This window comes from Bubalus kerabau, chromosome 5, assembly GCF_029407905.1.
Source record: "Bubalus kerabau isolate K-KA32 ecotype Philippines breed swamp buffalo chromosome 5, PCC_UOA_SB_1v2, whole genome shotgun sequence".
Classification (NCBI taxonomy): domain Eukaryota; kingdom Metazoa; phylum Chordata; class Mammalia; order Artiodactyla; family Bovidae; genus Bubalus; species Bubalus kerabau.
Window position 1 is genome coordinate 95,319,350 of NC_073628.1, and position 23,554 is coordinate 95,342,903.

Genomic DNA, 23,554 nt, shown 5'->3' on the forward strand with positions numbered 1-23,554 from the left:
GGGCTACTGGTCACCTCCGAAAGGACTTATGCCAATACATGCTTCCCAAGACTGCTGCTTCCAGTGTCCCTTTCCCCATGGCAGACGACTGCCAACCCACACCTCTGCAGAAGACCCTCAAATACCCACAGGCAGATCTGGCTCAGTCTCTTGTGAGGTTACTGCTCCTTTCCCCTGGGTTTTGTTTGTGCCCTATAGAGTCTCTGTTTCCTCCAGTCTATGGACAATCTGTAATTAAATCCTGCTGTCCTTCAAAGTCAGATTCCCTGGGGATTCCCAGTCCCTTTGCTAAATCCCCAGGTTGGGAAGTCTATGTGGGGCCTAGAAACTTTGCAGCAGTGAAAGAATTTCTTGGTATTATTGTTCTCCAGTTTGTGGGTCGCCCACTCAGTGATTACAGGATTTTATTTTTTCGTGATTGCACCCCTCCTACCATCTTGTTGTGGCTTCTCCTTTGCTCTTAGACATGGGTTTTTTGTTTGTTTGTTTGTTTGTTTTTTGGTGGGTTCCAACATCCTCCTGTTGATGGTTGTTCAACAGTTGTGATTTTGGTGTTCTCAGAGGAGAAGATGACTGCATGTCTTTCTACTCCATTTTGCAGGGAAAGACTGAAGACAGGAAGAGAAGGGGGCAACACAGAATGAGATGGTTGGATAACATCACCAACTCAATGGAGACGAGTTTGAGAAAACTCTGGGAGATAATGAAGAAAAAGGAAGTGTGCTTCAGCTCATGGGGTCACAAAGAGCCAGACACGACTGAGTGACTGAACAACCTGTGACTGGACTCTGAGCAGTTTCAAGGGAGCATAGGAGCTGAGAAGATAAGACTTTTTAAGCAGAAGTGTGTCCATCCAATTTAACCTTTCTCATATTCTCAGATACACTATTGTTTATATGTAGAATTTTGCTGCATTTTACACTATATAGAGGACATAGCAAGCAGGATTTTATGAAAAATATGTAGTCTTTTATTGTGAGGTCTATACTTCTAACATGGGCAATATCTTGTGTACAAGGATATATCATAGATGATCTCAGAAACCCAAAAGACACATCTTCCAGAACCATCTAGTTACTATATTTGTGTCTGTTTATACTATCACCTCTGGTACAGCAAGTCTCTCATTCAGGTTAAGTGCTTTAAACCTAATCAAATAATAATAGTTTACAAGTTAAAGAGATTGTTTAGAGTTATGATTAGCTATCTTTGCATGTGTACTCAGTCAGTCGCTCAGTCATGTCTGACTCTTTGTGAACCTATGAACTGTAGTTCAGGCTCCTCTGTCCATGGGATTCTCCAGACAAGAATGCTGGAGTGGTTTGCCGTGCCCTTCTCCAGGGGAACCTTCCCAACCCAGGGATCAAACCCAGGTCTCACACCTTCAAGCAGATTCTTTACCATCTGCACTACCAGGAAAGCCCAAGAATACTGGAGTGGGTAGCCTAACCCTTCTCCAGGGGACCTTCTATTGCTACCTTTGCCTCAATCCAAATATGCTCAAGTTGGGAACTAGATTAGGACTTAGAGCTATGTTTCTTTATACCTTCTTAGTGATATTGTGTGTGTAATCACACAACCACAGAATTAGACATGACTAAAAACATAAATGTTTATATCTTCTTAGTAGGACTATCTTTATATTATGCTTATTTGAATAGAGACTAGAAACTGGAGTTTACCTCCTTGACTTTTTATGCTCTAACCTTAGACAAGTCTTTTGTCCTCTCTGTACCTCTGTTTGAGTGTCTGCATGCTCAGTTGCTTGAGTCATGTCCAACTCTTTGTGATCCCATGGACTCTAGCCCACCAAGCTTCTCTGTCCATGGGATTCTCCAGGCAGGAATACTGAAGTGGGTTGCCATTTCCTCCTCCAGAGGATCTTCTCAACCCAGGGATCAAACCCATGGCTCCTGCATTGGCAGATTCTTGACCTCTGAGCTACCAGGGAAGCCTATGTCTCTGTTTACTTATCTGTAGAATGGAGATAATGCTAGTGATTACCTTAGGGACCTTTCATGAAGATAATGTGAACTAGAATGTATAAAGCACCAAGGCCAGATTACTAGCACATAGCTGTTGCTCAATTAGTTTCTATTGTTTTTATCATTGTCATTATTAATATTGTCATCAGAAGGAAAGAGATTTTTTTTTTCTTGGAATTTTTTTGCCTAGGACTCCTATTATTTTCTCTGGTCCAGCTGAATGACACTGCTTGCAGGGCCTGTGATAGAACCCCCACACTAAGCCACAAAGTCTCAAGAAGACTCCAGCCTTGAAGTCAAGCTCTAGAGAGTGCAGCTTGCAGTATTTTTACTTTGGACTCCCTATGGGTGATCAGGAAATGATAGATTTATAGAATTTTTTCCTTCCTTCTCTTGTTTATGGTTTAATTTTTTGCTAAACGGAAAATATTTTGCTACATGCCCACATCCTCAGGTTTATCACATCAGAAGGAAATGCTGGCAGCAGCTCTTACTTCTCCAGATGTGAGCTCCTTTTTGTGTGGCTGTCTGCATGTTTCTGGTACTTAGAGCCACAGAACATCTCATTTTCAGAAATAACACTATGATGTACCAACACTAAACTCATTTCCTGTCTTGAGTGGGCCCAGAGCATTCCAGTAAATTCACAAGTGTATTGTATACTGGGAAAGAATAGAAAACATGCTTCACTCTTTTGCAAGGTTTACCAAGATCCATGTGAATGAAACAGACTGACCTTGTGCTTTCATGTGAAGTATTAAAGATCCCAGTGAAAGTCACTCAGCCATACTCCATGCAATTCTCCAGCCCAGAATATTAGAGTGGGTAGCCTTTCCCTTCTCCAGGGGATCTTCCCAACCCAGGGATCAAGCCCAGGTCTCCCATATTGCAGGCAGATTCTTTACCTGCTGAGCCACCAGGGAAGCCCAAGAATACTGGAGGGGGTAGCCTATCCCTTCTCCAGGAGAACTTCCTGATCCAGGAATTGAAACTGCATTGCAGGCAGATTCTTTACCAACTGAGCTATAGGCGAGGATGGAATGAACCAGCCAAGGGCCAAACATGACAGCATGTTTTGATATCCAGACTGACAGGCTGAGAACTTCATAGCTCATTTATGCTCATTCCTCTGAGCATGGACTTTTTTTTTCCTTAGCAATCTCAAGAAATAGAAACTTCAACAAGAAACCCATAAGCAAGTTGTGATATGCACTTGTAGTTACCAGGACACTCTCTGGAGTCCCAGTTACCATTATCATTGATAGCTTATGGTGAAGGGTGTTGGATTTGTGATCTCCAATGAAGATTTAGCTTCAGGACCAGAGACCAGGCTTGATCACTCAAGAGCTTTTGTGTAGCAGAGTTTTACTAAAGTATAAAAATGGACAGAGAAAGCTTCCAACATAGACATCAGAAGGGGGATGGAGAGTGCCCCAATCCCTAGTCTTAACAAGAGAATTATATACTTTTTAATTGGTTATTACAGTAAATCAAAATATCTCAAGGTTGTAAAGATCTTACTAGACCCACTCCCATAATATACATTTTAAGATAGCAGGATTAGTCAGAAGGTTTTCAGGAAGGAGAAACTTGCCCTCAAACAGGATACATTATTGTTATATAATCCTTACTAAGGAATGTAGGAAAAAAACATTTGTCCTTTCCTCCTTGAGAATTCCAGACCCCTATCTCCTCCTTGAGAGCCCCAGATCCCTTTCTCCTCCTCAGGGACCACAGATTTCTTATCCACCTGCCTAGGAATTTACACTCTCATCATCATCCTCGTTATCTCTGCATTTTCCCTCAGTCTTGAGTCTTCAGTACTTCATCTGTTCTAGTTGTCTGATGCTGCAGGCTGTCACCGAGTCAATCAAGCAAGCCTCTATCTCAAGGGCCCAAAGATGGGCTGAGCACTATGTACTTTCTGTAAGTGTAAATAAGTGTTAGTCACTCAGCCACTCTGATTATTTCTGTCCACAGGGACTGTACCCCACCAGGTTCCTCTGTCCATGGAAGTCTCCAGGCAAGAATACTGGAGTGGGTTGCCATTTCCTTCTCCAGGGGATCTTCCCAACCCAGGGATGGAACCTGGGTCTCCAGCATTGCAGTAGATTCTTTACCATCTGAGCCACCAGGTAAGCCCCCTATCGTGCACATAAAAGAGTTCTGTAATTAGTCCCTTTCTGTGCAGTCTGAAAGACAAAGTAAGCACATGCAAAGCAACTAAAAAGCCATAAGATATCTAAATGACAATGCAAACCTCCAAAATGGGAGTCCCAAAACAAGGGAGTTCAAAGTTAACTATAATTATGTGACCAGAAGAGGAAGACTAGGAAGGAATAGGAATTCAGCTGAGCCATGGAGGATCAGCATATTTAGAGAAGGGAGGCAGAGATGTGTTTAGGTTGGTGAAAAAGTAATTGCGGTTTCAGGCTATGAATTTTAAATCATTATAACTAGGCTCAAATATATCTTTATCAATCAAGATAGGAACCATTACAATCAACATATTTTTTGAAAATGAGAAATAAGTTTGTTTATTCCTGTAGCATTAAAATCTGTGTGTTATGTCTTAGAAAGCATTTTCTTTTTTTAAATTTATTTGTTTTAATTGAAGGACAATTACTTTACAATATTGTGATTTTTTTGCCATACATCAACATGAATTGGCCACAGGTATACACGTGTCCCCTCAATCCTGAACCCCTCCCTAGCCTATCCCTCTGGGTTGTCCCAGAAAATGGGATTTTGGTGCCTAGCTTCATGCATTCAACTTGCACTGGTCATCTATTTTACATATGGTAATGTACATGTATCAATGCTATTCTCTCAAATCATCCCACCCTCGCCTTCTCCCACTGAGTCCAAAAGTCTGTTCTTTACATCTGTGTCATCCTACCTGCATGTAGGATCATCGGTACTGTCTTTCTAAATTCCACATATATGAGTTTATACACTGTATTTGTTTTTTCTCTTTCTGATTTACTTTACTCTGTGTAATAGGCTCAAGGTTCATCCACCTCATTAGAACTGACTCAAATGCATTCCTTTTTATAACTGAGTAACATTCCATTGTGTATATATACCACAACTTCCTTATCCAATCATCTGCCAATGGACATCTAGGTTGCTTCCATGTCCTACTTATGGTAAATAGTGCTGCAATGAACATTGGGGTACAAAGATGGCAGAGGAGTAGGTGGACATGGAGTACATCTCTCTCTATGGATATATCAGCAATACACTTCAGACACAGAAGTGCATGCAGAACACCAGCTGAGAGCAGACAGGAGTACCTGGTCAGTGGAAAAGAATATATAGACCCATGCAAAACTCGGTAGGACAAAGGAACTAGGGGGGAAAACAGGAGTATTAGTAGGACTGGACCTGCCCTCAGTGGGTGGGGAAACTGAAGCAGGGGTCCGATTCCCGTATCAGGGCAATTGTCTGAGTCAGAGGAGAAACATTTAAGGCTGAGTGTGAAAGAGCTGATCTGTGGTAGCCTAAATGGAATGAGAATCAGATGGTCCTTGCCACAGCCATACATTCCCCAGAGGGTGCAGTGGCTGGAAACTGGAGTTTAGGGATTGTGGAGCAATCCCTGGGTGAGGGCTGCTACTGACTTCAGAGAGACAGATCGTCGGGATGTGAGGGAAAAGATTGTGGTGGGAAATGCCTGTGAAGGAAAGCCAGGTAGCCATGAAAGCAAGGCGATACTGCTGAGTCACGTGTAGGAGGTGGAGCCAACATCATAGCCTCTCTCCCCCCACATGCCAGCATTGGCATGAACAATAGAGTGGCTGGCCCATCAAATGCCTGACACACTGAACTACAGAGTAGGACCCCACCCAGGGTGCTCCTTTAAGTGACTGATGCACCAAACAGCAGAGAAGGACCCCAGGCAAGAAAGCCCTCTAAGTACCTGAATAGGCAGAACTACAGAGAAAGACTGGCTAAAGAGGCCTTCTGATCACCAGCTACAAGAGGCTCAAAAAAAGACTCTGATAGGGCCATAACTCCTGCAGCGGAGGCAGTCTGTGTCCCTGCACACTTGGTGCTGCCAGAGTCCCTGCAAGCCAAACAGTTGCATCACCTTCATGCTCAACTCTCACTGGGGCAGAGCTGCCACAGGCAAAAAAATGTCTTGCACCTATGCACACAGGATCACTTCAGTTGTGTCCGACTCCTTGTGACCCTGTAGACTGTCACCTGCCAGTCTTCTCTGTCAGGGAGAAGGGTTCTCCAGGCAAGAATACTGGAGCATATTGGCCAATCCTGGTTGCCATACCCTTCTAGAGCACTGTATTTCCTGCTGCCCTAGCCGCCAACACCCCTGAATATCTGGTGCTGCCAGAACCCCTGCAACCCAAGCACCTGCACCACCTCCACATCTGGCCCTCACAGGAGTAAACCCAAGTCCTCTAGGGCAACCTCAGGAGCAAATCCCAGTGGATGACCCACATGCAGAGGTGGAAATAAAACCACACTTGAAATCCAAGGGAAGTGTGACTGTGGAAGAAGACCCAAAACCCTCCCACTTAGTATACAAGCTGTATATTAAATGCAATTAACACGATCAACTGGGCAGACTGTGCCTGTGGAATATCTAAAAGATCAATGAGCGCTCCTTCAAAAGAAAATGGACTAGTTCTGATAGCTGTGGACATAGGCAAGAACACACAGGAGTAGGACCAGATTAGAATCTGAGCTGCCCCCACAGCAGGTCCAGAGATCAGCACAGTGTTAGAAGGCATCCTAAGGAGGTGAAGTGGACTGTGACTCCCAGCAAGGAAAAGGACTCTGACAGCAGTGACGCAAGAAAAACATTTATTATTGTTATGTTTTGACTTGTTTTGTAGATTCTTTTGGATTTTTTTTTTATTTTCTTTACTTCCCCCGCCTCTGTTGTAGTTGTTGGTTTTATTGGCACTATGAAATCTAATTAGGAGAAGGCAATAGCAACCCACTCCAGTACTCTTGCCTGGAAAATCCCATGGATGGAGGAGCCTGGTAGGTGGCAGTCCATGGGGTCGCTAAGAGTCGAACATGACTGAGCGACTTCACTTTCACTTTTCAGTTTCATGCATTGGAGAAGGAAATGGGAACCCACTCCAGTGTTCTTGCCTGGAGAATCCCAGGGATGGGGGAGCCTGATGGGCTGCCATCTCTGTGGTCGCACAGAGTCGGACACAACTGAAGCGACTTAGCAGCAGCAGTATGAAATCTAATTAAACTTTTGAGGGTTTTTTTTTAATTTTATTTTTCATTTTTTTCTCAGTCACATTTTTCATTGTTGGTATAAACCTCTGCCTTTATGTTGGGCTTTTGCAGTTCTGGGGAGGGTTTATTTTTTTCTCTTTTTTTAATTTTAATTTTTTAAACCTATTATTATTTTTTCTACATTTATTCCTTTGCTGGCTTTTTCTACTGTTCTTTTCCCCTTCCTATTAATCTTTAATATATATAAATCTTCTTTATCAATCACTATTTAACTTTGGATATCTATTATTTCTTTTTTTCTTTCTTTCCTTTAGTCTCAATATATTTGTTAGTTTTATTCTCATTGCTTTATTCCCCAATTGGCACCTTGCTTTAGTTTTGTTTTCCAATTGTGCTTTAGTTAGTTTTGTTCTGGTAGATATAATTTTTGGTTTCCTTTGTTCACCAGGTCAATCTATTGTACTTTATTTTTGTTGTACTGTTTTGATTTTGCTTATGGGTGTATATGTATATTCAGTCACACTTTTTCTTGTTGTTATGAACCTCTGCATCTGCTTTGGGCTTTTGCAGTTCTGTGGAGTTTTCCTTTATTTGTCCTTTTTTCTTTCCTCTTCTTTATTTTTTCTTTCTTTTCTCTTTTTTATAATTTTAACTTTTAAATTTTTAAACCTATTATATTTTTTCTACATTTATTCCTTCATTTGCCTTTCCTACTGCTCTTTTGCCCTTGCAGTTAATCTTTACATAAATCTTCATCCTCTACATCTATTTAACTTTGCATATCTATTCTTTCTTTCTTTTCCTCTCAACATATTTGTTAGTTTTGTTTTCATTGCTTTATTCCCCACTTGGCACCTTGCTTTAATTTTGTTTTGCAGTTTGTACTTTAGTTAGTTTTGTTCTTAACTGGTAGATATAATTTTTGGTTTCCTTTGTTCGCTGGGTCAATCTATTGTACTTTCTTTTTGCTGAACTGTTTTGATTTTGCTTTGGATGTATGTGTATATGTGTATATTCCATTATTTTAATTATTATTTGCCTGATTTTGTAACTGCAGTTTGCCTGGTGTTCATCTTTGGCTTCTCATTTTTGCATATTTGTTTTAATCTCACTTTATGCCATAACAAGCCACTTGTGGAATCTTTGTTCCTGACCAGAGATAACACTCTGAGCCTTTGGAGTGGGAGCACTGACTCCAAGACCCTTGACTACCAGAGAACTAACCCTAGGGAGTATCAAATAGTGAGAGCTCACACAAAGGAAACCACTGGAATATAAGACCTGGCATCACTCAACCACCAATAGCACCCTGTGCAGGATGCCTCATCTAAACAACAAACAAAAGAAAATTACAAACCAAATCATCAGCAGACAGGATTACCACCTCACTTAGGCTTGCCTAACAGAGGAAAAACAAGCAAACAAGCAAAAACTCAGCACAAACTCACCCTATAAGAAGGTTACACAAACCACTAGATCAACCTTAGAGGGCAGAAGCCAAAAGGAAGAAAGGATTCAAGACTAAAACCTGGAAAAAGGAGACCTCAAGCACAATAACTAAAAAAAAAAAAAAAAAGGCTGAGAAATACTACACAAATGAAGGAACAAACTAGAAACACAGAAGTCCAAATAAATGAAGAGGAAATAGAAAAATTACCTGAAAAAGAATTCAGAATAATGATAGTAAAGATTATCAAAAACCTTTAAAGCAAAATGGAGAAAATTCAAGAATCAACTAACAAAGACCCAGAAGAATTAAAGAATAAACATGCAGAGACAAACAGCACAATTACTGAAATTAACAATATTCTTGAAGGAATCAATGGCAGACTATCTGAAGCAGAAGAACAAATCAGTGAGCTGGAAGATAAAAGGGTGGAAATAACTTCTAAAGAGCAGAATAAAGTAAAAAGAAAGAAAAGTACTGAAGATAGTCTCAGAGACCTCTGGAATCAATTGATATCAAATGAACCAACATTTGAAATATAGGGGTCGCAGAAGAAGAAGAGAAAAAGAAAGGGTATGAGAAAATTTTTGAAGAGATTATAGTTGAAATTTTCCCCAACATGGAAAGGGAAATAGGCAATCAACTCCAAGAGGCACAAAGAGACCTATACAGGATAAACCCAAGGAGGAACACACCAAGACACATACTAATCAAACTAACAAAGACTAAACACAAAGAAAGAATATTAAAAGCAGCAAGGGAGAAGCAACAAAACATACAAGGGAAACCACATATGCTTAACAGCCGATCATTAAGCAGAAACTGCAGGCCAGAAGGGAATGGCAGGATATATTTAAAGTACTGAAAGGGAAAAATCTACGACTAAGATTACTGTACCTGGCAAGAATCTCATTCAAAATTGATGGGGAAATAAAAAGCTTTTCAGACAAGCAAAAGTTGAGAGAATTCAGTACCGCCACACCAGCTTTACAACAAATGTTAAATGGATTCATATAATCAAGAAATACAAGAGAAGAAGAAAGATCTAAAAAATCAAACCCAAACAATTAAGAAAATGGCAATAGGAACATCAGTTCAGTTCAGTTCACTTTAGTCACTCAGTCGTGTCCGACTCTTTAAACCCCATGAATCACAGCACGCCAGGCCTCCCTGTCCATCACCACTCCCGGAGTTTACTCAGAATCATGTCCATCGAGTCGGTGATGCCATCCAGCCATCTCATCCTCTGTCATCCCCTTCTCCTCCTGCCCCCAATACCTCCCAGCATCAGAGTCTTTTCCAATGAGTCAACTCTTCGCATGAGGTGGCCAAAGTACTGGAGTTTCAGCTTTAGCATCATTCCTTCCAAAGAAATCCCAGGGCTGATCTCCTTCAGAATGGACTGTTTGGATCTCCTTGCAGTCCAAGGGACTCTCAAGAGTCTTCTCAAACACCACAGTTCAAAAGCATCAATTCTTCAGCACTCAGCCTTCTTCACAGTCCAACTCTCACATCCATAAATGACCACTGGAAAAACCATAGCCTTGACTAGATGGACCTTTGTTGGCAAAATAATGTCTCTGCTTTTCAATATGCTACCTAGGTTGGTCATAACTTTTCTTCCAAGGAGTAAGCGTCTTAATTTCATGGCTGCAGTCACCATCTGCAGTGATTTTGGAGCCCCCCCCCCCAAAAAAAATAAATAAATAAAGTGTGCCACTGTTTCCACTGTTTCCCCATCTATTTCCCATGAATTGATGGGACCAGATGCCATGATCTTCGTTTTCTGAATGTTGAGTTTTAAGCCAACTTTTTCACTCTCCTTTTTCACCTTTATCCAGAGGCTTTTTAGTTCCTCTTCACTTTCTGCCAGAAGGGTGGTGTCATCTGCATATCTGAGGTTATTGAGATTTCTCCCGGCAATCTGGATTCCAGCTTGTGTTTCTTCCAGCCCAGCATTTCTCATGATGTACTTTGCATATAAGTTAAATAAACAGGGTGACAATATACAGCCTTGACATACTCCTTTTCCTATTTGGAACCAGTCTGTTGTTCCATGTCCAGTTCTAACTGTTGCTTCCTGACCTGCATACAGATTTCTCAAGAGGCAGGTCAGGTGGTCTGGTATGCCCATCTCTTGAAGAATTTTCCACAGTTTATTGTGATCCACACAGTCAAAGGCTTTGGCATAGTCAATAAAGCAGAAATAGATGTTTTTCTGGAACTCTCTTGCTTTTTCGATGATCCAGTGGGTGTTGGCAACATGTGTCAATAATTACTTTCAATGTAAATGGATTTAAATGCTCCAACCAAAAGACACAGACTGGCTGAATGGGTACAAAAACAAAATCCATATATATGCTGTCTACAAGAAACTTACTTCAGATCTCAAGACACATATAGATTAAAAGTGACAGGATGGAACAATATATTCCATGCAAATGAGAAGCAAAAGAAAGCTGGAGTAGCAATGCTCATACCAGACAAAATATACCTTAAAATAAAGATTACAAGAGATAAGGAAGGACACTACATAATGATCAAGGGGTCAATCCAAGAGGAAGACATAACAATTGTAAACATCTATGCACCCAACATAGGAGCACCTCAATACATAAGACAAATACTATCACACATAAAAGGAGAAATTGACAATAATACAATAATAGTAAGAGACTTTAACACCCCACTCACACCAATGGACAGATCATCAAAACAGAAAATTAATAAGGAAACACAAGTCTTAAATGATACATTAGACGAGATGGATCTCATTGATATCTTCAGGACATTCCATCCAAATGCGGAAGAATACACCTTCTTCTCAAGTGCACATGGAACATCCTCCAGGATAGACCACATCTTGGGTCACAAATCAAACCTCAGTACATTTAAGAAAATTGAAATCGTGTCGAGCATCTTCTCTGATCACAACGCTATGAGACTAGACATCGATTACAAGAAAAAAATTGTAGGAAACACAAACACGTGGAGATTAAACAACACATTTCTAAATAACCAACTGGTTACTGAAGAAATCAAAAGGGAAATTTTAAAAATTCTAGAAACAAATGACAATGAAAACATAACAACTCAAAACCTATGGGATGCAGCAAAAGCAGTTCTAAGAGGGAAGTTTATAGCAATACAATCTTACCTCAAGAAACAAGAAAAACATCAAATAGACAATCTTACGTTACACCTAAAACAACTGGAAAAAGAAGAACAAAAAGAAAACACAAAATTAGTTTAAGGAAAGAAATCATAAAGATCCAAGCAGAAATAAATGAAAAAGAAATGAAAGAACCAACAGTAAAGATTAATAAAACTAAAAGCTGGTTCTTTGAGAAGGTAAACAAGATTGACAAGCCTTTATCCAGACACATCAAGAAAAAAAGAGAGAAGAATCAAATCAACAAAATTAGAAATGAAAAAGGAGAGGCTACAACAGATGATGTAGAAAAACAAAGGATTGTAAGAGACTATTATGAGCATCTATATGGCAATAAAATTTACAACCTGGAAGAAATGGACAGGTTCTTAGAAAGTTCAGTATTCCAAGACTGAACCAGGAAGAAATAGAAATTATGAACAATCCAATTACAAGCACTGAAATTGAAGCTGTGATCAAAAATCTCCCATAAATCAAAAGCCCAGGACCAGATGGCTTCACAGGAGAATTCTATCAAACATTTAGAGAAGAACTATTGTCTATTCTTCTAAAACTCTTTCAGAAATTTGCAGAGGATGGAACACTTCCAAACACATTCTACGAGGCCACCATCACCCTGATACCAAAACCAGATGAAGACAACACACAAAAAGAAAACTATAGGCCAACATCACTGATGAACATAGATGCAAAAATCCTCAGCAAAGTTTTAGCAAAGAGAATTCAGCAACATATCAAAAAAAAAGAAAAAAGAAAAACCACTCATGATCAAGTTAGGTTTATTGCAGGAATGCAAGGATTCTTCAATATATGCTTATCAATCAATGTGATACACCATAACAACAGATTGAAAGATAAAAACCATATAATCATCTCAATAGATGCAGAAAAAACCTTTGACAAAATTCAGCACCCATTTATGATTAAAACTCTTCAAAAACTGGGCATAGAAGGAATCTACCTCAACATAGTAAAGGCCATATATGATAAGCCTACAGCAAACATTATTCTCAATGGTGAAAAACTGAAAGCATTCTCCCTAAGATTAGAAGCAAGACAAAGGCATCCACTTTCACCACTATTATTCAACATAGTTCTGGAAGTCCACTACAGCAATCAGAGAAGAAAAAGAAATAAAAGGAATCCAGGTGGGAAAAGAAGTAAAGCTCTCATTGTTTGCAGATACCATGACACTGTACATAGAAAATCCTAAAGAGAATATCAGAAAGTTACTGGAGCTAATTGGTGAATTTAGCAAAGTTGCAGGATACAAAATCAATATGCAGAAATCACTTGTATTTCTATATACTAACAATGAAAAATCAGAAAGAGCAATTAAGGAATCAATCCCATTCATCATTGCAACAAAAAGAAATAAATATCTAGGACTAAACTTACCTAAGGAGACAAAAGAACTATACACAGAAAAGTATAAGACACCAATGAAGAAATCAAAGATGACATAAACAGATGGAGAGGTAGTCCATGTTCCTGGTTAGGAAGAATCAATATTGTGAAAATGACTATACTACCAAATGCAATCTACAGATTCAATGTGATCCCTATCATATTACCCATGGCATTTTTCACAGAACTAGAACAAAAAATTTCACAGTTCATATGGAAACACAGAAGACCCCAAATAGCCAAAGCAGTTTAGAGATAGAAGAATGGAGCTAGAGGAGTCAACCTTCCTGACTTCAGGTTATACTACGAAGCTACAGTCATCAAGACAGTATGGTACTGGCACAAAAACAGAAATATATATCAATGCAACAAGATAGAAAGCCCAGAAATAAACCCATACACCTATGGGTACCTTATTTTTGACAAAGGGGGCAAGAATATACAATGGGACAAAGACAGCCTCTTCAATATATGTTGAGAAAACTGGACAGCCACATGTAAAAGAATGAAATTAGAACACTTCCTAACACCATACACAAAGAAACTCACAATGAATTAAAGACCTAAATGTAAGACCAGAAACTATAGAATTCTTGCAGGAAAGCATAGGAAAAACCCTCGATGACATTAATCAAAGCAAGATCCTGTATGACCCATCTCCTAGAGTAATGGAAATAAAACCAAAGTAAACAAGTGGGACCTGGTTAATCTTAAAAGCTTTTGCACAACAGAGGAAACTATAAGCAAGGTGAAAAGACAGCCCTCACAATGGGAGAAATAATAGCAAATGAAACAACTGAGAAAGGATTAATTTCCAAAATATACAAGCAGCTCATACAGCTCAATACCAGAAAAACAAACAACCCAATCAAAGAGTGGGGAAAAGATCTAAATGGACATTTCTCCAAAGAAGGCATACTGATTGCTAACAAACACATGAAAAGATGCTCAACATCGCTCATTACTAGAGACATGCAAATCAAACTACAATGAGATATCACCTCACCCCAGTCAGAATGACCATCATCAAAATGTCTACAAACAATAAATGCTGGAGAGGGTGTGGAGACAAGGGAATGCTCTTGCACTTTCGGTGGGAATGTAAATTGATACAGCCACTATGGAAGACGGTATGGAGATTTCCTTAAAAAACTAGAAATAAAACCACCGTATGACCCAGCAATCCCACTCCTAGGCATATACCCTGAGGAAACTAGGGTTGAAAAAGACACATGTGCCCCATTGTTCACTGCAGCACTATTTACAATAGCTAGAACAGGGAAGCAACCTAGATGTTCATCGACAGGTAAATGGATAAAGAAGTTGTGGTACATATGCACAATGGACTATTACTCAGGTTTTAAACGGAATGCATTTGAGTCCGTTCTAATGAAGTGGATGAACCTAGAACCTATTATACAGAGTGAAGTGAGTCAGAAAGAGAAAGACAAATATCATATTCTAACACACATATACAGAATCTAGAAAAATGGTACCGAAAGATTTATTCACAGGGCAGCAATGGAGAAACAGACATAGAGAATAGACTTATGGACATAGGGAGAGGGGAGGAGAGGGTGAGATGTATGGAAAGAGTAACATGGAAACTGACATTAGCATATGTAAAATAGATGGCCAACGGAAATTTGCTGTATGGCTCAGGAAACTCAAACAGGGGCTCTATATCAACCTAGAGGGGTGGGATTGGGAGGGAGAGGGAGGGAGGTTCAAAAGGGAGGGGATATATGTATACCTATGGCTGATTCATGTTGAGGTTTGACAGAAAACAGCAAAATTCTGTAAAGCAATTATACTTCAGTAAAAAATTAAATTAAAAAAATTGGGGATACATGTATCTCTTTCAATTATGGTTTCCTCAGGGTGTGTGCTGGGTTGCATAGCATTTGTATTCCCACTTTTTTAAGGAATTTCCACACTGTTCTCCACAGTGGCTGTACCAGTTTGCATTCCCACCAGCAATGTAAGAAGGCTCCCTTTTCTCCACACCCTCTCTAGCATTTATTTTTTGTAGACTTTTTGATGAAAGCATTTTCTTCCTCCTGTTGGTTGTGGAAGTGTTTTTCCCTGCAAAATGTTGTTGTGATGCTTCAAGAAGTGGTAGTCAGTTGGTGAGAGGTCAGTTGAATATGGCAGATGAGGCAAAATTTCATAACCCAATTCATTCAACTTTTTTGAAGCATTGATTGTGCAATGTGCTGTCAGGTGTTGTGGAGAAGAATTGGGCTCTTTCTGTAGACCAGTGTTAGCTGCAGGCATTGAAGTTTTTGGTGGATCTTATTGATTTACAGAGCATACTTCTCAGATGTAATGGTTTTCACTGGGATTCAGAAAGCTGTAGTGGATCATACTGGCAGCAGACCGCCAACAGTGACCATGACCTTTCTTTGGTCCAAATTTGACTTTGGAAAGTGTTTTACAGCTTCTTCTCAGTCCAAGAACTGAACTGATTATCACTGGTTGTCATATAAAATCCACTTTTAGTCACATATCACAATCTGATTGAGAAATAATTTGTTATTGCACAGAATAAGAAAAGACCCTTCAAAATGATGATTTTTAAAAATTTTTGATCAGCTCATGAGGCACCCACATATTGAGCTTTTTCAGATTTCCAATTTGCTTCACATGCCAAATGACCACAGAATGGTCAATGTTGAGTTCTTTGGCAACTTCTCATGTAGTTGTAACAATATCAGCTTCAGTGATCCTCTCAATTGGTTGTCAACTTCTGTTGGCTGGCCACTGCACTTCTTATCTTCAAGGCTGCCATCTCCTTTGTAAACTTCTTGAACCACCACTGCACTGCATGTTCTTTAGCTGTTCCTGTCCAAAACCATTGTTGATATTGTGAGTTGTCTGCTGTTTTACAATCATTTTGAACTCAAATAAGAAAATCACATTTGCTTTTTTTTCTAACAACATTTCCCTAGTCTAAAATAAATATAAAATAAACAGCAAGTAATGTCATTAGCAAAGAAAACATAACACAAGAAATGCACATTAAAATGATTGATGTAGAACATCATTTTAACCACATTTCATTGTAACCACATTTATTTAAGAATGTATTCTAATATTAAACAGCAAAGCCCAACAATGCAAAACTGCAATTACTTTTGCACCAACTTAACATTAGTCTCTCAGTCGTGTAGGACTCTTTGCGACCCGATGGACAGGCTCCTCTGTCCATGGGATTCTTCAGGCAAGAATACTGGAGTGGATTGCATTCCCTTCTTCAGGGGATCTTCCTGACTCAGGGATGGAACCTGGGTCTCCTGTGTTGCAGGCAGATTCTTTATAATCTGAGCCACCAGGGAAGCCATTGCACCAATGTTCCAAACAGTGGGAGCTAAAAACACAAAGGCCAAAGTGTGCAGAGTAGGTTTTGAGAACTGGGACAGGGAAACCAGGGAGGGGTGAGATCAAATGAGAAGGGCAGAATGTTTTAGAAAGTTAAATGGCCTTCCTTGGAATCTAGCCATCCTTTCTTATGTCCACTTGTAAATCTCAGGACCTGTTTTGAAAGAGGCAACTGAAAAAACTGAAGGTATGGTTTAGGGAGCTGCAGTCAGAGGGAACTATGCACTGCATTTTCCTTCTCGTCCTTAGGGCTGTGCTGAGGGAACTCCCATTTTCCCATATTTGTCTCTCTCATCCCTGCCCCACACCAGTGCCAGCATCCATCATCAGGAAGAGCTGTTCACACCAAGGCAGGTGTGGCAAACCCAGCATGGTGCAGACCAGGAACAATGGCTCAGACTCTCAAACACCCATATGTGTTAAGTGCACAGCATCTGCCATCCTGGCCTCAGGCCCCAAAAGGAGGCTGCTTTCTAGGAAAGCTTTCACCAGTTGCTTTTCTGCTTCAAGATAGTAAAACTAGCATTCACCCCTCTGGGCTTTCATTTTAGTTCTCTTCCAGTGCTTCCCAGTGAAGGAGGTAAAGGAGAGAATTCTTTCTCGATATTCTTTCAGATGAAAGCACACAGGCCCTTTTTCTTCCCTCACCAACCAGAATACAATTTCTCACCTACTTCTGATTCCTAATATAAATCAGTAGCAGGGTTTATATGTATATTTCTCTGACTGAACTGTGATCTACCCAAGGACAAGACATTGTGCTACATGAGCCCCTTTCATCTTTTCACCCCAGTGTTCAACAGCCTGGCTGATGCCTATGGAGTATTTATCAACTGGAAAAAGAGAAAAGACCCCATAAGAGTTTCTAGACATTGTCCTGAAATTTTTTCTAAGACAAACCAGCTCATGAATGAATACTTGTATTCATGCACATTCCACCCAACTCAGGGCCATTAAACTCTTTAAATTTAGGTTAATGGTTCCTTTAAATTGAAAAAGATCGGATGGCCCCGGTAAATCATCATATCTTTTCCAAAGTGGCAGCTAGCCATAAGCAAGGTCTTATGATCACACAGCGCAATTTTGCCAGAGAAGAGATTGGGGGTTAGGATGCAGAGTTTCAGGTATTTATTAGGAAAGTAGAAGATGTTGATGCTACCAAGGGAAAGGTTTTATATGTTTCTTATGATGGAGTGAAGGGCCCAGATTTCTAGGAAAGTGTGCAAAAGACCACGTTACTGGCTTCATGACCTATAATTGGGCTTCCCTTGTAGCTCAGTTGGTAAAGAATCTGCCTGAAATACAGGAAACCTGGGTTCAATTCCTGGGTCAGGAAGATCCCCTGGAGAAGGAAATGGCAACCCACACCAGTATTCTTGCCTGGAGAATCCTATGGACAGAGGAGCCTGGCAGGCTACAGTCCATGTGGTCACAAGAGTCGGACACAACTTAGTGACTAAACCACCACAATTGAGCAGGTTGCACAATTTTGCCATGTTCAAGAGACCTTGTTCTGATCGCACGCGCGCGCACACACACACACACACATACACACACCCCTTTCTATAGAGAAGAGAGAGCCATGAGCATTCTAAAACCAGATGGGGAGACAGAGGAGGAAAAGAACAAACACTATGTGGATTTTTAAAGAAAATATGTGTCATAAATTAGTTGTTAAGGAACTTTAGTATTGTCTTAAAAGAAAAATCCTCAAAGTCTCTAAAAAGTAGCCAGAATAAAGCTGACAAATTTGTGGCTTTTTCTAGAGGCCCACTGTGTAAATCTTGAGAAACACCCCACACTGTTGACACAACTTTCTCCTACTGGGCTATTCCCTTCTATTCCTCCTTCCTTCCTTCCAGTACACAAACTAAGACTGCTTTCTTGAAATTTTCCTGAGCGTCATTGATTCTGTGTCTGTTAAAGTACTGGTTCTTATCTCATACAGGACCACCGTCATCTCTCCTGAGCGGTCACTGAATTCTTATGCCCACCAAACATTGTCTGTATACTACATATAGATGTATCACAAATACTTCTGAAAAAGCCATGATAGTGTACACTAAGTCCCCTACATACGAATGAGTTCTGTTCCAAGTGCATGTTTGTAAGTTCAATTTGTTCAAAAGTCCAACAATATTAGCCTAGGTACCCAACTAGCAAAACTGTTTATATAGTACTGCAATAAGCTTTATAATGCTTTTCACACAAATAATGCATGAAAAACACAAAAAATAAAGGAAACATTTTTAATTTTACAGTACAGTACCTTGAAAGTTATAGTAGTACCAGCTGCTTCACTACTGCCTTTACACTGGCTTCCAGACATCCTGGACTTGAAATAGAGATATTTCATGACTGTGCCATATAGAATACTGTAAAGTACACAGAAAAGTACTCTTGTAGAGGGTGCAAGCACATGACAACGGCATGACAGATGAACTAGCTTATGTGATTGGACATGCTCACATTTTTGAAAGTTTGCAACTTGAAAGTCCATATGTAGGGGACTTACTGTAAAATTAATTCATTTAAAAGACAGGTGTCATTTTTATAATCAGCAAATATTAAAGGTATCTACTTTTAAATTAATTTTTATTGAGGTATAATTGACATATAACATATTAGTTTAAGATATGCAGCATAGTGATTTGATATTTATATATGTTAAAAAGTGATCACAAGAAGTCTAATTAACATCCATCATCACATCTAGCTATAATTTTTTTTCTTATGATGAGGATTTTTAAGATCTGTTTTCCTGGCATCTTTCAAATATGCCTTAGTTTTCTTTGGACCTCAGTCTTCTTAATAACTCAAGGGCTAGCTAAAAATTAGCTTGTCCAAACTTGCCCAGTGTTTAAGAGGACACAGCATCCACTGGCAGTGTATTTAGGTCTGCTGGCAATTCAACAAAGAAAAGAGCAGAGTGGTGGAATGATATAGTCACAATGGCAAAATAAATTCCTATAGTTGGAGAACACAGATGGAGAACACAGATGCCTGCTTTGGCTCTCACACCACAACAGAGCCTTGAACCTCATGCTCTTTAGTACTCACATCCCCCACCATACACATACATGCACACACACACACACACGGAGTGCACTCACACACCTTCATCTCTACTTCCTTATCAGTGCCTTTTTTGGTTACCCAGCTCTCTGTCACCTCTCCTTTCTTTAAACACCCATAGATAGCAATTCCCACTTTGCATTTTATTATCTCAGTCTTCTAGAGTGTCATATAGAACTTTCTGTCTCTAACCAAACTGCAAAGTCCTTGAGGATCAGTGACTGTGCTTATACAACAGTTTCTTTGGGATCTTTACCTGGTCTTGTATTGTGTTGAACTTCTCTTCAGTACATGAAGGTAATGACTGATGGATTGTTTTAGATGAAGCTTCTTATTCTGCAGGTCTGTTTCACATCCTTATCTTAAGTGAAAATTTCTTAGATACAATGTCTTCTAGTTTCCCTGAGAGAAAACAGCTTGGAGAATTTACTACCACTTTCCCTAATGCAGCCAAAGAAAAGGTGACAAAACAAATTATACACAGTGGAGTTATGCAGAGGTTTCCCATCTGATTTTATTTCCCTTACTAAAATGTATCTTCTGTGTCATGCGACAACTGTGTCAGTGAGATGCAAAAGGCTTGGAAGTTGTCCTAGAACTTCAGAAAAAAACAAGAAAATAGAAAACAGATGTTCTTCTTCAACAGCTCTGGTTTTAATCCCATGGGGGAAGCCCCAGCATCAGAAATCATGTGGGCACTCCATTTCCTGGTGATTACAGACATGCTTCTCAATGGCAGGTTTCCAAAAGATATTTCTGCCTCTTTGATATCAGTTGTAGTACCTTCTGATTGGGCCTCCAATTGGCACAGTGGTAAAGAACCTGCCTGCCAATGCAGGAGATGCAAGGGACACAGGTTCAACGTCCAAGTTGGGAAAATTCCCCTGGAGTAGGAAAGAGCAAACCACTCCAGTATTCTTTGCCTGGAGAATCCCATGGACAGAAAAGCCTGGCAGGCTACAGCCCTGGGGGTCACAAAAGGGTCAGACACAACTGAGTGCACACACACACACGTACACACACACCTTCTGCATGCAAACTCATTCAGGCTAAGCCCATTTCCCAATTTTTTTCAGTTTTTCCTAGAGATTGGTTTTCTAGTACTCAATATACCTGATTAAATGACACATTCATTTGTGATTTTTACTTCATAATAGTTATGAAATACATTTTATAATTATGTTATGAAATATGGTATACATCATAATAGTTAATCTAAGCAATAACTCCCTTCCCACTAACATGGTGTCTTGGAAGAATTCTATCCCTTAACTGGAGCTTATGATCTGCATTGAGGAGTGAGCTAATACGACAGAATGATGGAGAGTTTAGCCTCAAAGTCAACCACCTGAACTTGCTGTCTGCCTTTGCTACTTATCTCCTGCATGAACTTGGGCAAGTGTCTTATCTTCTCCACATCTCAGTTTCCTTATTTGGCATGGATTTGTTAAGAGGATTAAATGAACTGATCCACATAAAATATTTTTAAAAGCTGCTGGTATACTCAATGTTCGGTAGATACTATTTATTATTAGTTATTCTCCTTGTCTAGCTCCAGAGAGTGTGTCAGTCACCTGGAGTTCTGGACACATTCTGTCTCAACTCTGAATTTGGGCCCTCCACCCTGAAACAGAGACTCTTACCTACCTCAGGAAAGTCAACAGAGCTCCCTCCTGCATGACCTTATGTGGATGGATGCTGAACATCTTGTGTGCTGTGGAGTTGGAGCAGGAAGCAGTGCATGGGGCCCAGGGCTGCCAACTTGACTGAGTTCAAACAAACATCGTTGATCCCAGACACACTCCATGACAAGTCAGCAGTCTGTTTTGATTTCCTCTTTCCTCACTGCTTCCTTTTCAGTAAATCAGTAGTCCACACCAGACCATGGTATAACAAGATATTTTCTAGGGCTTCATATAGATGATTAGTTTCTTAAATGTTACCTGATCAGATCAAAGTTAGTACAAATATTTGGAAATTCGATAGTGTTTTGCAATGTGTTGTGTCCAATATAACCTGTGAAAACAGCTTTGAGATGAACTTCTTGAGTGTTACGAAATTGTTATCTCATTTCTGTCTCTGATTCTGAGACTGCACTGGCTGGAGGACTTTAGGCAAATGACTTCCTTCTTGAATTTGGGCCTTCCCCAGAATAATCTCTGAAAAATAATATTCATTCCTACTCTACTATCAGAGATGGGCTAAAGACATGGCAAGAGTCACCCCACCCCTCAAACAAAAGGTGGGTGCAAGGAAATAAACATGTTCCCTGATTTGGCAACTTCTCAAGTCTATCTTTCTGTATTTCCATGATAAACTAATTAATAGAGAATTTGGATGAACTTGTGACATCAAAAAAAAAATTTGGAAAGATGATCCTATTGTATGAGTAATGATGTTGTTTAACAAGGAATTACTTTCAGGATAGGATAACTTTAGGTGGGCGTTATTTTGTTAAAATTTTGCTGTGACTTGAATTAAGATTTCAAAATGTAAATCTCAAATTATCCTGAGAACCCTCCACAAGGCTGTCAGTGATTTCCTAACTCTCATTCAAATCTAGAATCTTTGGCTAATTAGTATAACACACATTTGTCCAAACTTAGAAGTCCCTGAGAATTCCAGTACAATTTTTTTTTTTTACACTTTGCAATATTGTATTCGTTTTGCCATACATTGACATGAATCCACCATGGGTGTACATGTGTTCCCCATCCTGAACCCCCCCCCACTTCCCTCCCCATCCCATTCCTCTCGGTCATCCTAGTGCACTGGCCCTGAGCACCCTGTATCATGCATTGAACCTGGACTGGCTATCCATTTCACATATGATAATTTACATATTTCAATGCCATTCTCCCATATCATCCCACCCTTGCCCTCTCCCACAGAGTCCAAAAGACTGTTCTAACATCTGTGTCTCTTTTGCTGTCTCACATACAGGATTATCATTACCATCTTTCTAAATTCCATATATATGCATTAGTATACTGTATTGGTGTTTTTCCTTCTGTCTACTTCACTCTGTATAATAGGCTCCAGTTTCATCCACCTCATTAGAACTGATTCAAATGTATTCTTTTTAATGGCTAAGTAATATTCCATTGTGTATATGTACCACAGCTTTCTGATCCATTCATCTGCTGATGGACATCTAGGTTGCTTCCATGTCCTGGCTATTATAAACAGTGCTGTGATGAACATTGGGGGTACACATGTCTCTTTCAATTCTGGTTTCCTTGGTGTGTATGCCCAGCAGTGGGGTTGCTGGGTCATAAGGCAGTTCTATTTCCAGCTTTTTAAGGAATCTCCACACTGTTCTCCATAGTGGCTGTACTAGTTTGCATTCCCACCAACAGTGTAAGAGGGTTCCCTTTTCTCCACACCCTCTCCAGCATTTATTGCTTGTAGACTTTTGGATCGCAGCCATTCTGACTGGTGTGAAATGGCACTTCATTGTGCTTTTGATTTGCATCTCTCTGCTAATGAATAATGTTGAGCATCTTTTCATGTGTTTGTTAGTCACCTGCATGTCTTCTTTGGAGAAATGTATGTTTAGTTCTTTGGTCCATTTTTTAATTGGGTCTTTTATTTTTGGGAATTGAGCTGCAGGAGTTGCTTGTATATTTTTGAGATTAATTCTTTGTCCATTGCTTCTTTTGTTATTATTTTCTCCCATTCTGAAGGTTGTCTTTTCACCTTGCTTATAGTTTCCTTTGTTGTGCAGAAGCTTTTAATTTTAATTAGGTCCTATTTGTTTATTTTTACTTTTATTTCCAATATTCTGGGAGGTGGGTCATAGAGGATCCTGCTGTGGTTTATGTCAGAGAGTGTTTTGCCTATGTTTTCCTCTAGGAGTTTTATAGT

At 39.7% G+C, this 23,554-nt stretch overlaps 1 long non-coding RNA gene across 12 annotated transcripts in view; it reads left to right on the forward strand.

Moving 5' to 3' along the window:
• The window catches only part of LOC129653031 (uncharacterized), a 438,049-nt gene that overhangs the window by 381,320 nt on the left and 33,175 nt on the right, over positions 1-23,554 (forward strand). For 5 of the 12 annotated variants that reach the window (XR_008714921.1, XR_008714931.1, XR_008714903.1 and 2 more), the window contains 2 exons: positions 3,966-4,120; positions 8,334-8,756. This is a non-coding gene — a long non-coding RNA (uncharacterized LOC129653031). Of the gene's footprint in view, positions 1-601; positions 844-3,965; positions 4,121-8,333; positions 8,757-21,239; positions 22,337-23,554 lie in introns of those variants that run through there. The other 7 variants (XR_008714906.1, XR_008714905.1, XR_008714912.1 and 4 more) reach the window with 5 other exon arrangements.